The 15901-nt window shown below is 58.7% G+C and overlaps 1 protein-coding gene across 1 annotated transcript in view; it reads right to left on the bottom strand.

Annotated features, from left to right (window-relative positions):
- LOC142295724 (platelet-activating factor acetylhydrolase-like) overlaps positions 1-15901 on the bottom strand; it is a 112497-nt gene that overhangs the window by 74706 nt on the left and 21890 nt on the right. The gene's annotated exons all lie outside the window — the stretch shown is intronic.

Genomic DNA, 15901 nt, shown 5'->3' with positions numbered 1-15901 from the left:
GTTCATGTTCATGTACCCCCATCCTGGCATGTTTTCCCCCTTCCTGTCATGTTACCCCCCCATTCTGGTAACTGTATCCCCCCATCCTGGTAAATGTATCCCCCATCCTGGTAAATGTATCCCCCATACTGGTAAATGTACCCCATCCTGGCATGTTTCCCCTATCCTTACAGTCATGTTTACCCCCATCCTTGCGTTTCCCCCATCCTTGCAGCCATGTTTACCCCATCCTTGCATGTTTCCCCCATCGGTCCAGCCATGTTTCCCCCATCTTTGCATGTTTCTCTCCCTCTTTGCAGCCATGTTTCCCCCATCTTTGCATGTTTCCCTCCCTCTTTGCAGCCATGTTTCCCCCATCTTTGCAAGTTTCTCTCCCTCTTTGCACGTTTCCCCATCTTTGCACGTTTCTCTCCATCTTTGCACGTTTCCCCCATCCTTGTAGCCATGTTTTCCCCGTGCTCTGTTTGCCCTGTGCTCTCCATGTTTGCCCTGTGCTCTCCATGTTTGCCCTGTGCTCTCCATGTTTGCCCCGTGCTCTTCATGTTTGCCCCGTGCTCTCCATGTTTGCCCCGTGCTCTCCATGTTTGCCCCGTGCTCTCCATGTTTGCCCCGTGCTCTCCATGTTTGCCCCGTGCTCTCCATGTTTGCCCCGTGCTCTCCATGTTTGCCCCGTGCTCTCCATGTTTGCCCCGTGCTCTCCATGTTTGCCCCGTGCTCTCCATGTTTGCCCCGTGCTCTCCATGTTTGCCCCGTGCTCTCCATGTTTGCCCCGTGCTCTCCATGTTTGCCCCGTGCTCTCCATGTTTGCCCCGTGCTCCCATGTTTGCCCCGTGCTGGCTCTGTCCCCCGTGCTCCCATGTTTGCCTCGTGCTGGCTCTGTCCCCCGTGCTTCCATGTTTGCCCCGTGCTCTCCATGTTTGCCCCGTGCAGGCTCTGTCCCCCGTGCTTCTATGTTTGCCCCGTGCGCTCCATGTTTGCCCTGTGCTGGCTCTGTCCCCCGTGCTTCCATGTTTCCCCAGTGCGCTCCATGTTTGCCCCGTGTTGGCTCTGTCCCCCGAGCTTCCATGTTTCCCCAGTTTGCTCCATGTTTGCCCCGTGCTAGCTCTGTCCCCCGTGCTTCCATGTGTCCCCCGTGCTTCCATGTTTCCCCCGTGCGCTCCATGTTTGCCCCGTGCTGGCTCTGTCCCCCGTGCTTCCATGTTTGCCCCGTGCTGGCTCTGTCCCCCGTGCTTCCATGTTTCCCCCGTGCGCTCCATGTTTGCCCCGTGCTGGCTCTGTCCCCCGTGCGCTCCATGTTTGCCCCGTGCTGGCTCTGTCCCCCGTGCTTCCATGTTTGCCCCGTGCTGGCTCTGTCCCCCGTGCTTCTATGTGTGCCTTGTGCTGGCTCTGTCCCCCGTGCTTCTATGTGTGCCTTGTGCTGGCTCTGTCCCCCGTGCTTCCATGTTTCCCCGGTTTGCTCCATGTTTGCCCCGTGCTGGCTCTGTCCCCCGTGCTTCCATATTTCCCCAGTTTGCCCCATGCTGGCTCTGTCCCCCGTGCTTCCATGTTTGCCCCATGCGCTCCATGTTTCCCCCGTGCTGGCTCTGTCCCCCGTGCTTCCATGTTTGCGCCGTGCGCTCCATGTTTGCCCCGTACTGGCTCTGTCCCCCGTGCTTCCGTGTTTGCCCCATGCTGGCTCTGTTCCCCACACCTTAGCACAGCCGCACAGAGCTTAAAAATAATAAAAAAAAAAAAAAAACCTCACCTTGCAGCCCCCACTCCTCCTCTGCGCGCCGCTGGGTCCTCAGTCACTTCTGTTTCCTCGCGGAAACAAGATGCCGGCGCCGCCTACTGATGCTCCTCCGTCTCCTAGGCAACAGGCCTGCGGCCCAGGAGAGGAGGCGTGTCAGAGTGAGGAGAAATGTCTCCTCTGCTAAACACCACTTTGAGCTGCTGGAGCGATCACACCGGCAGATCAAAGTGGCGCAGTGTGGCGATAGCGTGCGTGCCAGCACAAAGGGCTCTGCGTGCCCAGTCTGGCACGCGTGCCATAGGTTCGCCATCACTGCCCTAGTGCAACCCTCATCGCTGGTGAAGGCTGCGACCGGGAGTGGACACAGTGGACCAAAGGGGGCCCCGGCTTACCTTTTTGTGGGAAGGGTTAAAATAAGCCCCTGACGCGAGGCAGAACACCAGGTGCCACTCTCAGGGCAGTAACTGGACCTATGGCAGCTGAGCATAGCAGGGTGATAGCAGGACTGGGGTACGGTAACGGACAGGACAGGCAGGACAAATGGGGCTGGCAGGGCAGAAACAGGACAGACACTGACAGGACAAACAGGGCAGAAACAGGTAGTACAATATGAGTGTGGAACAGGAAGGATGGGTACAGCCAGGTACAGAACTTCCAACATGGGTCATCAGGCTCAGGTCACCAGGCGAGGGACATCAGGCACAGGACATCGGACACAGGTGCAGCCAGGACAGTACCTCAGGAGCAACTCCGGGTCTAGGTCATCAGACACGGAATACTGGTTGACATGGTCCAGATTATCAGGCACGGACCACCAAGCATCCAAGCATGGGACATCAGGAGCAACACATCGGACACAGGTGCAGCCAGGACAGTACCTCAGGAGGAACTCCGGTCATCAGGGTCCAGGTTATGAAGAAACGGAATGCTGGTTGTCAGAGTCCAGATTATCATGCACAGGTCACCAGGCATGGGACATCAGGAGCAGGACATCAGACGCAAGTGCAGCCGAGGCAGAAAGGACAACAGGTGCTGGTGGGTACGGACACAGATGTAGGATACAGGCAAGTACCAGGGAACAGACAGGACAGGCACAGCAGAGCAGAACTGGTTGCATGCAGGACTGGTGCTGGAGACCAGAGCAGACAGACAAGACCAACACACAGCTAAGATCATATCCTAATGCAGTGATGGCGAACCTATGGCACGCGTGCCACCAGGGGCACGCTGAGCCCATTCTGGTGGCACGTGTGCTGTCGCCCGACCCTGCAGTTTTGATCTGCTAGTGCAGTCGCGCCGGCAGATCAAACCTGTGTTGGAGCGGAGGAGACATTTCTCCTCCGCTCTGACACTCCTCCTGCCCTAGGCTGCAGTGTGTTGCCTAGGAGACGGAGGAGCGTCAGAGAGCAGCGCCGGCGCCGTCTGCTGGCCGCGTGGGAACTGAGGACCCAGCAGCGCGCAGCGGGGGAGCGTGTGCAGGTAAGTTGTGTGTTGCTTTTTTTTTTTTTTTTTTTTATAACTCGTGTGCGGGAGCGGGTGCGGGAGCGGGGGGAACGCACATGGCAGCGGGGGGGGGGGGGGAGAGGGGGAACGCACATGGCAGCGGGGGGGGGGGAGAGGGGGAACGCACATGGCAGCGGGGGGGGGGAGAGGGGGAACGCACATGGCAGCGGGGGGGGGGAGAGGGGGAACGCACATGGCAGCGGGGGGGGTGGGAGAGGGGGAACGCACATGGCAGCGGGGGGGGTGGGAGAGGGGGAACGCACATGGCAGCGGGGGGGGGGGGGTGGGAGGGTGGGAGAGGGGGAACGCACGTGGCAGCGGGGGGGGGGGAGAGGGGGAACGCACATGGCAGCGGGGGGGGGGGAGAGGGGGAACGCACATGGCAGCGGGGGGGGGAGAGGGGGAACGCACATGGCAGCGGGGGGGGGGGGAGAGGGGGAACGCACATGGCAGCGGGGGGGGGGGGAGAGGGGGAACGCACATGGCAGCGGGGGGGGTGGGAGAGGGGGAACGCACATGGCAGCGGGGGGGGTGGGAGAGGGGGAACGCACATGGCAGCGGGGGGGGGGGGGGGGGTGGGAGGGTGGGAGAGGGGGAACGCACGTGGCAGCGGGGGGGGTGGGAGAGGGGGTACGCACGTGGCAGCGGGGGGGGGGTGGGAGAGGGGGAACGCACGTGGCGGGGGGGGGGAGAGGGGGAACGGACGTGGCAGCGGGGGGGGGTGGGAGAGGGGGAACGCACGTGGCAGCATGGGGTGGGAGAGGGGGAACGCACATGGCAGCGGGGGGGGGGTGGGAGAGGGGGAACGCACATGGCAGCGGGGGGGGGGGGTGGGAGAGGGGGAACGCACATGGCAGCGGGGGGGGGGGTGGGAGAGGGGGAACGCACATGGCAGCGGGGGTGGGTGGGAGAGGGGGAACGCACATGGCAGCGGGGGGGGTGGGAGAGGGGGAACGCACATGGCAGCGGGGGGGTGGGAGAGGGGGAACGCACATGGCAGCGGGGGGTGGGAGAGGGGGAACGCACATGGCAGCGTGGGGGGTGGGAGAGGGGGAACGCACATGGCAGCGTGGGGGGTGGGAGAGGGGGGAACGCACATGGCAGCGTGGGGGGTGGGAGAGGGGGGACGCACATGGCAGCGTGGGGGATGGGAGAGGGGGAACGCACATGGCAGCGGGGGGGGTGGGGGTGGGAGAGGGGGAACGCACATGGCAGCGGGGGGGGGTGGGAGAGGGGGAACGCACATGGCAGCGGGGGGGGGTGGGAGAGGGGGAACGCACATGGCAGCGGGGGGGGTGGGAGAGGGGGAACGCACATGGCAGCGGGGGGGTGGGAGAGGGGGAACGCACATGGCAGCATGGGGTGGGAGAGGGGGAACGCACATGGCAGCGGGGGGGGTGGGAGAGGGGGAACGCACATGGCAGCGGGGGGGGTGGGAGAGGGGGAACGCACATGGCAGCGGGGGGGGTGGGAGAGGGGGAACGCACATGGCAGCGGGGGGGTCGGAGAGGGGGAACGCACATGGCAGCGGGGGGGGGTGGGAGAGGGGGAACGCACATGGCAGCGTGGGGTCGGAGAGGGGGAACGCACATGCCAGCATGGGAGGGGAACATGCGTGCCAGGATGGAGAAAACATGCATGCCAGGATGGAGGAAACATGCATGCCAGGATGGAGCAAACATGCATGCCAGGATGGAGGAAACATGCACGTCAGGATGGAGGAAACATGCACGCCAGGATGGAGGAAACATGCACGCCAGGATGGAGGAAACATGCCTGCCAGGATGGAGGAAACATGCATGCCAGGATGGAGGAAACATGCATGCCAGGATGGAGGAAACATGCATGCGAGGATGGAGGAAACATGCCTGCCAGGATGGAGGAAACATGCACGCCAGGATGGAGGAAACATGCATGCGAGGATGGAGGAAACATGCATGCCAGGATGGAGGAAACATGCATGCCAGGATGGAGGAAACATGCCTGCCAGGATGGAGGAAACATGCATGTCAGGATGGAGGAAACATGCATGCCAGGATGGGGAAACATGCACGCCAGGATGGAGGAAACATGCACGCCAGGATGGAGGAAACATGCACGCCAGGATGGAGGAAACATGCACGCCAGGATGGAGGAAACATGCACGCCAGGATGGAGGAAACATGCATGCCAGGATGGAGGAAACATGCCTGCCAGGATGGAGGAAACATGCATGCCAGGATGGAGGAAACATGCATGCCAGGATGGAGGAAACATGCCTGCCAGGATGGAGGAAACATGCACGCCAGGATGGAGGAAACATGCATGCGAGGATGGAGGAAACATGCATGCGAGGATGGAGGAAACATGCATGCCAGGATGGAGGAAACATGCATGCCAGGATGGAGGAAACATGCCTGCCAGGATGGAGGAAACATGCATGTCAGGATGGAGGAAACATGCCTGCCAGGATGCAGGAAACATGCCACGATAGGGTACATGTATCAGGAAGGGGTACATTTACCTGGATGGGGTAAATTAACCAGGATTGGGAACATTTACCAGGAATGGGGTACATGCCGGGGATGGGGGAACATTTACAAGGATGGGCAAGATGTCAGGATGGGGTACATTTACAAGCATGGGGGAACATGCAAGAATGGGTAACATTTACCAGGATGGAGGACATTTACCAGGATGGGGCCATGATGGGGACAAATATACCAGAATATAGGAAATCTATATCAGGATGGGAGACATGTTTACCAGTAAGTGGCCAGGAAGGGGGACAGAACTACACAATGATGGGGAGGGGAGCAACTCGTACGTCTTTATGGGATTTTGAGATGTTCAGACTTTGAAATGTAGATGTGGATTAAAGGGTGACCTCTGAATCCATTCCAGCTAAAATCTCTGTCTAATATGCTGCAATTTTTTTCCAGAAAGATCAATCCAACTGCTGTGTCTGGAAAGGGCAGGGGCTCAGCTTCCATGTGTGGTAAGCATGAGCGTGATACCCCCTGCTGAGGAGAAGACGGCAAAGGTAAGATTACAATCAATTCTTTATATAATAGGATTGGTTGGCACTTCAGAAAAAAATTGGGTTTAGGGCTACAGTTTGGGCACTCGGCCTGTAAAAGGTTCGCCATGACTGTCCTAATGCATTGTTCTGGCGCCTTCCACAGGGGAGGGAGACCTAAATACCTGGTGCCTCCCAGTGATGGGCTGGGGACATCTTAGGTGCGCTTGCTTCCTTTTAAAGGGACAGTAAACATGTGTGCACCCCCTAGGCTGTAGACCAGGAAACCCTGTGCAGAATCTGGGATCTAGGCAGGAGCTGAGGACCGACACACGTGGGGAGCCGCAGGATGGAGCTGGGGACCGCACTACAATGAAGGGACCTGGAGCAGCACTTGACACATGGATGACCATGCAGGTAAGCAGAGGATAGCGCAGCATGAGGATGGTCATGCAGGAAAGAGGAGGAAGAAGGGACATGGTGGTAGGACGCCACGTAGCGTCGGCGCAATAGAAAAGCCAGCACAATACCTAACCTTCACCCTTTAACCTCTGTACAGGAATCTGGATTTACAAAGAGGTCCTTGAGTTGGGGCCATGCTGCTGGCCGGTTTGAGCAGGTTATCAAGTATACGCAGGTACCCGGGTCACAACTGTGACGCCCTGGCCTATCAGGTCGTCACAGGGTATTGTGCAATTTGCCCTTCTGCACAGAATCCACCCTCCTTGGTTACGGATCCTGGTCCTTTGGTGTTGCTAACAGCTTAGCCAATCAAAATCCTAGGAACACTTCCCACTTTAACCTACCAGACACACCATTGGGGGGCCTGAAAGAAATAGGGCCGCCCACATGGGGGGTTGGTGAGGAAAAGTGAAGAAAGTGACAGTTCAGCTTGAGAAGTTAAAAGGAGAGGAGGTAGTGGTGGCTCTCGTGAGGAGAGGCCACGGAGGAGAGCTCCTGTGTACTAGGCGGCAGACGATGGTCTGGGCCTGGTAGGAGCTGGAACCCCGATCGCAGGGGACAGTGTCAAGGACACGGACTGCCGAGGAGGGCGGCCGGCGGCCTTGGGCTATCACCGGGCAGGGGCCATGGCACGACGGGGTACGTGGACCCTAGGCCGGAAAGTAGCTTCACGCGTTCCGGTAATTTATTTGATGGGGGTAAAGACTTCAAGTGTCATCCCCAACACGCTCCAAAATTGGGGTACTAGTGTGACGCCCTGGACCCCAGGGGTCACAGAATAACATCACATACACACAAACCCCCCCCCCCCGGTCAGGAACACCAGTCAAACAAAACCCTTGTTGCCTCCCTCCAGGGTCTGATGTCCACACCAGGTGGGGCGGAGCCAGGCGGTTGGCCCCACCCATCGAGGAGTTCACAGGCCTGGAGGCGGGAAAAGCCAGTTAGTTAGAGTTGGGAGTTGACGTGGAGAGGTGGTAGTGAGAGTAGCAGAAACTGTGAGTGTCTGGGTTGGAGCCCAGGCACCATCAGCAAGGTCGGCAGACAGGGGTGGCCATCTGCAGGAGTTGGTGGAGGTCTGCGGAACCGTAGGACCGAGGTCGGGCGGTGGCCCGCCGGTACCGAACCGGGGAGCGGATTGAAGCCAAGCACCAAGGCAGGGTACTCAGACCCCGACTAGGCTCGAAAGCCGCCGTAACGGTCAAATTCTCTGATTGCGGTCTGGACCTCAGGGGTTCATTCCCAACCAAGTCCCGTCTGAAGGCAACAGCCCAACTCGTCCAGATAAGAGCCACCGCCAACGGCCAGAGATCCAAGGGCCAGCGCCTGCGGGCAAAACGGGCTCTCCCGACACATACAAGCCGGGGAGCGGACTACCTGTGGGAATCCATAGGAGTCAAACACTTACACATAGGTGCAGGGAACGACAGCCACCATCAACCTGTCCGGGGGGAGTGAAGACACCGCAGCCGACTGCGGGCCCCGTCCATCCAGCCGTTTGGTTTACTAGTGACTCTGTTCTTGTCTACCTGAGTGAGTACACCAGTGCCATCCGGCACCGCGCTGCACCGTAACGCTGCCCCCGCGTCCACGCTGCCTCCCCGCATAGGCACCTGCACCTATCCCTCCTCGCTGCTCCCCAACCGGGGCCCCGGGACCAACAGCCCCTACCCACGGATGGGTTAACACCTTCGCTGCTCTCCGCCATCGCTCCTGGGATCCCCCGTCACCAGCAGCGGTGGTGCCCACCATCACCACAACCCGTGGGTGGTGTCACAACCGACATCCCATCACCAACCAACCTTCCCTCCCCTTTCATTCGTGGGCGAGGAGGCGCTGCTCGAACCCCGGGTCCGGCCCCGTGCTCGAGCCACCGAGGAGCAGAAGCACCGGACCCGAACGCCAGTGATTCCCAGGCGAGCGGCGTTCCCAACCCCCTCCGCCCGCGAAAACTTGGCGTCACGAACAGTTTCCTACCCATCTACTTACCAGTAGAAGTGCGCCTTGCAGTCCCCGCTGGCGGTGTCTGGCCGAAAAATTTGAAAGTCCGCCATCTTGGGTGCGAAAGTTCCCGCTCAAGTTGTCTTCCCCGAATAGGGAAGGCGCGAAAGTGAAGCCCCGCCCCCAAGAGAAGGAGGTGTCGGAGAGAACCAAGGGGGGACGGGTGAAGAATGGCGGCATGTAACTAGCGCTGCAGAGTGCAGGGACGCCAGGACTCTGCCGAAACCCGTTCCTGGACCCAGCAGCAAGATGTGCCAGGAGCTCCAGGCCACAGTCCACTCCATGATGGCGGAGTGGATGTCGGAGATGAAGGGCCTGGTTGCAACCGTGTGAGCATATGAAGTGGAGGTGGTCTCCGAGGAGAGGGTAAGCGACCCACGCCCCTATGTCCCCGAGGGAACGGCCGCTGCGGCTGAGGGGTCCCGGCTGCTGCCATCCACCACGCCACCTTCCTCACTGCCCATGCCCGCGGCCACCGCCCCGACCGACCCGTTACCCCTGTCACCGGTAGCGGAGCCAGCAGCGTCTGTGGGAGAGGGCCCAGACCTGGGGCCCCCGGGCCTTACCTTTGTCACCGCCCTGGCACCCGTCCTGGCTTCCATCCTGGCTGCGACGGAGATGACGGCCCCGGCAGTACGCCCGGCCGCAACGGGGGCGATCATCGCCCAGAAGCCAGCACCGCAAGTCCCGTTGACCGCTCCCAGATACCTGGCTGAGGCATGGAGGGGATGTAGCTGCCAAGCGGCAGATAAGGCCACGTCACAGCGGGGTCCCTCAGTACTGAAGGCGTCGGTCGTAGCCAGCATGGAGGGACTCCGGCTGGGCCCGTCCCCACACAAGCCGACCCGGAGCAAGCAGAAGGTGCTCTACACTGGGAGCAACAGCAACGGCAGCTGCGCCACGAGATTGCTGCTTAGGAAAGAAAAGTTAAAAGGGTAGCGGTTCCCGGCTACCTTGCTGTCAGTCCCTGTGGGGACCCTGTTGATGTTCCAGTTGGCCCTAAAGACTAAAGAGTCCGGTCGGAGGAGCAGTCGTACCCGCACCGCCAGCAGCTGAAAATGGAGTTCTGTGGGATAGTGTCACCCCTGAGTGAGGGTGGCATTGGGGGCTCGTGCTGTCCAGTGGTGGACTGTGGGAAAGCTGCAGGAGGAAGCTGTACCGGAGTCAAGTGTTGTGGATAGCCCCTGGGACCTAGCTGACAGTCCCCGTCGGGACCCTACAGCAAGTCTCCGTTGGGACCCTACAGTTTTGTTTGTGGTAGCCCGTTGGCTCTGAAGAGCCTGTCCCCATTGGGACCCTAAGTTGTTTTTCTTAAAAGCCCATGCCCACATGAGAAACTGCTCATGAATACGGCCGAGAACTAGCAGGCCACCCACGAACTTGTGGGCTTGTAAATAATTCTGGGCTGGAGTTCCGTTAACCGCCTCCGGGGTCAGGGGTCCCCCTGGACGTGAGGCCCCCTGAATGACAGTCGGGTGCGAGATACCGTACCCATTCTCGCTTGGGCAACCTGAACCAGGTTCTGTTTTCCGGACTGGGGAAAAGGGGTGCTGCCCGCTTCTTAGGGGCAGCATCAAGGTTTAGGTTGTTTGGGTGGGGAAGCGGAAGAAATGGGACCCGTCCGTGTTATTAAGTGTTTTTATTAATGTTTGCAACGTTTAAGTAATATGCGTCCCGTCAGGGAAGATTTGAAAATGCATTTCATTGTTTTTCCTGTTATTTATCTTTTTCAGAAGAAAAATAAAACCGGTGGTGGACGGGCAGCCCGCGGACGGTCTGCGTTTTACCAAGGGAGAGTGTGACGCCCTGGACCCCAGGGGTCACAGAATAACATCACATACACACAACCCCCCCCCAGGTCAGGAACACCAGTCAAACAAAACCCTTGTTGCATCCCTCCCGGGTCTGATGTCCACACCAGGTGGGGCGGAACTAGGCGGTTGGCCCCACCCAACGAGGAGTTCACAGGCCTGGAGGTGGGAAAAGCTAGTTAGTTAGAGTTGGGAGTTGAAGTGGAGAGGTGGTAGTGAGAGGAGCAGAAACTGTGAGTGTCTGGATTGGAGCCCAGGCACTATCAGCAAGGTCGGCAGACTGTGGTGGCCATCTGCAGGAGTTGATGGAGGTCTGCGGAACCGTAGGACCAGGGTCTGGCGGTGGCCCGCCGCTACAGAACCGGGGAGTGGATTGAAGCCAAGCACCAAGGCAGGGGTACTCAGACCCCGACAATGCTCAGAAAGCCGCCGTAACGGTCAAATTCTCTGATTGCGGTCTGGACCTCAGGGGTTCATTCTCAACCAAGTCCCGTCTGAAGGCAACAGCCCAACCCGTCCAGATAAGAGCCACCGCCAATGGCCAGAGATCCAAGGGCCAGCGCCTGCGGGCAAAACGGGCTCTCCTGACACATACAAGCCGGGGAGCGGACTACCTGTGGGAATCCATAGGGGTCAAACACTTACACATAGGTGCAGGGAACGACAGCCACCATCAACCCGTCCGGGGGGAGTGAAGACACCGCAGCCGACTGCAGGTCCCGTCCATCCAGCCATTTGGTTTACCAGTGACTCTGTTCTTGTCTACCTGAGTGAGTACACCAGTGCCATCCGGCACCGCGCTGCACCGTAACACTGCCTCCCCGCATCGGCACCTGCACCTATCCCTCCTCGGTATTCCCCAACCGGGGCCCCGGAACCAACAGCTCCTACCCACGGAGGGGTCAACACCTTCGCTGCTCTCCGCCATTGCTCCCGGGATCCCCCGTCACCAGTAGCGGTGGTGCCCACCATCAACACAACCCGTGGGTGGCGTCACAACCGACATCCCATCACCAACCAACCTTCCCTCCCCATTCACTTTTGGGTGAGGAGGCGCTGCTCGAGCCCCGGGTCCGGCCCCGTGCTCGAGCCACCGAGGAGCAGATGCACCGGACCCGAGCGCCAGCGATTCCCAGGCGAGCGGCGTTCCCAACCCCCTCCGCCCGCGACACTAGCGCACTGATGGGATAGGACTTTTCCACTACAGTCGCAGGGGACAGTGTCAAGGACCACGGACTGCTGAGGAGGGCGGCCGGCAGCCTTGAGCTATCACCGGGAAGGGGCCAGGGCACGACGGGGTACGTGGACCCTTGGCCGGAAAGTAGCTTCACGCGTTCCGGTAATTTATTCGACGGGGCTGAAGACTTCAAGTGTCATCCCCAACACGCTCCAAAATTGGGGTACTAGCGCACTGATGGGATAGGACTTTTCCACTACAGTCCAAAGAAATCCTACGTGTGAACCCTGAGAGCAAGCTCACTCCGTTAGCCATACGGGTGAGCGGGACCCGAAGAGTTTTATACTAACGGGTCAAACAGAGGCAAAGGTGCCAAGGACAGGGCCACAGGCTAACAGCAACACCAAGGGCACGGACCCAAGCGTGCTCCCTACAAGCTACAGTGACGCTCAGAATTCTGGTTTACAAGCTGTCGGTGTAGTTATTCCAGGACTGAGTGAGTACATTGAAAACCCCTGATCCTACCCCCAACGGCACCCAACTACCATCCAAGCACCGTCAACGGACCCCGGGACACACATCCCCTACCCACGGAGGGGTTAAACATCAGGATACCACAACATCGTCACTGGGCTACCCCCAACCGCAGCGGTGGTCCCTCACATTACCACGCACCGTGGGTAGTGTCACGAACTTTCCAAATGCCCTGTATATAGCCCCCCTTTCATTCGAGTGGCTGTGCGACCCCCGGGTCCGGAGACCCCTCGAGCCACCGCGGATCTGGATCCGAGCAGCGGCCCGGCTGCTGGCACGGGGGCGGCACACCTCGAATTACCTGGCGTCACGAACAGGATACGAGCAGGACCTACTTATCTGGGTGACGTATGCCTTGAATGCCGAAGACCGCGAGTCAAGATACTGTTTCCAGCCAATTCCGCCACTTTCCGCCATTTTTTCTCGCCAAAACTCAGTCTTCTCTGAGAAAGCGCGCAAAGATTAAGCCCCGCCCCTCGTCTTTCCTGAAGAGGCCGGAACCGGAAGTTCCCAGAGGACCACGGTCAGCGAGAGAGTGCTGCGAAAAGACCGAGGGGGTGGGCCAGAATGTGTTACCAGCGGAAGTGGAGCAGGGACGCAACGTTCCTGGAAGACGCAGTGGCAAGATGGCGGAGCGAGACTGGTCCCCAGACGTGCTGTCCCTGGGACCGCGGCATGGATATAGGAAGAAACAGAGCAGCTGTGCCGGAGGATGCGGACGCAATTCCTCTTTATTCTGAACCACTGGAGGGAAGAGATGAGGAGCCTGGTGGTGGCGGTGCGAGCTCGTGAAATTGAAATCCCACGTGAAGAGAGGGTAAGCGGTTACCCAGTCCCTGCTGATTGCACAAATCCAGCCAAAGAGGCTGAGGGATCCGGACCGTCCCCGCTCGCGGTGAGCGCTCCACTACCAACTACCCCGTCCTTGGCAGACGTCGAGCTGCCCCCACCAACCCCGGCAGCGGAACCTTCAGTATGTCTATCAGAATCTCTGGCTGCAGAGATCCAGAGCAAGGCCCTCATTCCAGCCACGGCAGCGGTCACCCAGACACCGGCCAGACCAGACCCGGCTGCATCACTGGACCCGTCCTCAGAGGCGGAGCACCCGGGTCCTGCAACCCCGGCTGCAGAGCAGTCGGTTCATCAGTCTACACCAGCGGGAGCGGAACCAAGATGTCTGCCTGTTCCGTTACCGCGCGGCATCCCGACGGGTGTTGGGGCCGCCAGAGTTCACGTGAAACCAGAAAGCCAGATAGGGAGCTGAGGCCGGACGGTGATGCCCTCTACTGGGAATGACAGCAGTACCAGCTACAATCCGAAATTGCAACCTGAGACCGGCGACGACGAGAGCTTGCCGTCCGTGATCGAGAAGATAAGGAGCAGATAAAGAGCGCTGCTTCCTGAGTTAAAGGGCCATGGTGCAGTGGCCTTGTGAAGCGGTTTGATCCCGAGCAGGGATGGGGGTTCATCCGCGAAGCAGGCCTCGTAGCGGGGGTGCATGTGTCTCGACGGGATGTGGCGCAGCACCTTCCGTGGGGCCACCCGGAGCGTAACCTTCAGCTTGAGGAGATGGTTACCTATACCTGGCATTGCGGAAAGCGGGGCTGGTATGCCCTGGAGGTAACCAAGCATGTAATGTTTGAGGAAGGGTATATGTCGGCATCGGTAGAACGTAGTCGCAAAGAAGCATGGCTACGGGACCCAACAATCTATTATTACAGTAGTGTTGAAAAATGATACAGTACCAGAAGTTGCGATGCCATAGAATGTTAGGTATCGGTGTTTTCGTTTATTATTTTTCAGAGTTTATTATTTTTCATATAGAAAATGTTAGTGAATAAAGGCTACTTTACACGCTGCGATATCGGTCCCGATATCGCAAGTGTGGGTACCCGCCCCCATCTGTTGTGCAACACGGGCAAATCGCTGCCCGTGCCGCACAACATCGCGCAGACGCGTCACACATACTTACCTACCCGGCGACGTCGCTGTGACCAGCGAACCGCCTCCTTTCTAAGGGGGCGGTCCGTGCGGCGTCACAGCGACGTCACTGAGCGGCCGCCCAATAGAAGCGGAGGGGCGGAGATGAGTGGCCGGAACATCCCGCCCACCTCCTTCCTTCCTCATAGCGGCCGGGAGGCAGGTAAGGAGAGGTTCCTCGTTCCTGCGGTGTCACACATAGCAATGTGTGCTGCCGCAGGAGCGACGAACTACATCGTTACTGCTGCAGTAACGATAATTGAGAATGGACCCCCACGTCACCGATGAGCGATTTTGCACGTTTTTGCAACAATGCAAAATCGCTCATCGGTGTCACACGCAGCAACATCGCTAATGCGGCCGGATGTGCGTCACAAATTCCGTGACCCCAACAACTCCGCATTAGCGATGTCGCAGCGTGTAAAGCCCCCTTTAGTGCCTAATCAACCAGTTTTAATAAAGAGTAAAAATTACCAGATTTGCCAGCAGATTGTCAACAAGTGTAAACCGGTACATGGACTCCGTTAAGAGTTTTTATATGCATATTAACAATGGACCACGGTCACAGGACTGGCGTGACCAACACAAACTTGTGTCTTGTAAAATAGTTGCACCTCCTGTGCCAACCAGAGTCGTCTAAAATACAACACCCGGGACCTTAACCCGGTCAAGGACCCACCTTAGGTTTCCAGGGGGAACAGGTTGTTTGGGTGGTGGGTTACTGGGATCCAGGACGTTGGTACTGGACTGTTGTAGGAAGGGGCTGCAATGGGAAAGGTTGCGCCTCCGTTACCATAAAAACTGGTAGCGTCCCACAGTTGGGCGACGAACTCTCAATAATTTTAGTAACGTTAAGTGCATTACTTCCCCTGTGCGGGATGGACTCGTTGAATAAAAGTGTGTTCATTTATGTTTTCTTTTTCCCAGTTCAAGCAAAACAAAAATAAACCTCTGGCGTCCTGTAGCTCGCGGACGAGCTATGTTTAACCAAGGGGGAATGTGACGCCCTGGCTTATCAGGTCGTCACAGGGTATTGTGCAATCTGGCCTTCTGCACAGTATCCACCCTCCTTGGTTAGGGATCCTGGTCCTTTGGTGTTGCTAACAGCTTAGCCAATCAAAATCCTAGGAACACTTTCCACTTTAACCTACCAGACACACCATTGGGGGGCCTGAAGGGAATAGGGCCGCCCACATGGGGGGATTTGTGAGGAAAAGTGAAGAAAGTGACAGTTGAGCTTAAGAAGTTGAAAGGAGAAGAGGTAGTGGTGGCTCTCGTGAGGAGAGGTCACGGAGGAGAGCTCCTGTGTACTAGGTGGCAGACGTTGGTCTGGGCCTGATAGGAGCTGGAACCCCGGTCGCAGGGGACAGCGTCAAGGGGCACGGACTGCCGAGGAGGGCGGCCGGCGGCCTTGAGCTATCACCCCGGAAGGGGCCAGGGCACGACTGGGTACGTGGACCCTAGGCCAGAAAGTAGCTTCACGCGTTCCAGTAATTTACCCGACGGGGGTGAAGACTTCAGGTGTCATCCCCAACCTGCTCCAAAATCGGGGTACTAGCGCACCGATGGGCAGGGCCGGCGTCACCACCCGGCATACCCGGGCAAATGCCGGGGCCCTGGACAGCCGGGGGGGCCCATTCGCGAGTTCTGGGAACCACAGTCCTCTGCAGGAAACTGCGGGTGCTGTCCCTTTAAGGCACGCT

The sequence above is a fragment of the Anomaloglossus baeobatrachus genome, chromosome 3 (genome assembly GCF_048569485.1).
Source record: "Anomaloglossus baeobatrachus isolate aAnoBae1 chromosome 3, aAnoBae1.hap1, whole genome shotgun sequence".
Lineage (NCBI taxonomy): Eukaryota > Metazoa > Chordata > Amphibia > Anura > Aromobatidae > Anomaloglossus > Anomaloglossus baeobatrachus.
This window is presented reverse-complemented; position numbering and strand designations above follow the sequence as displayed.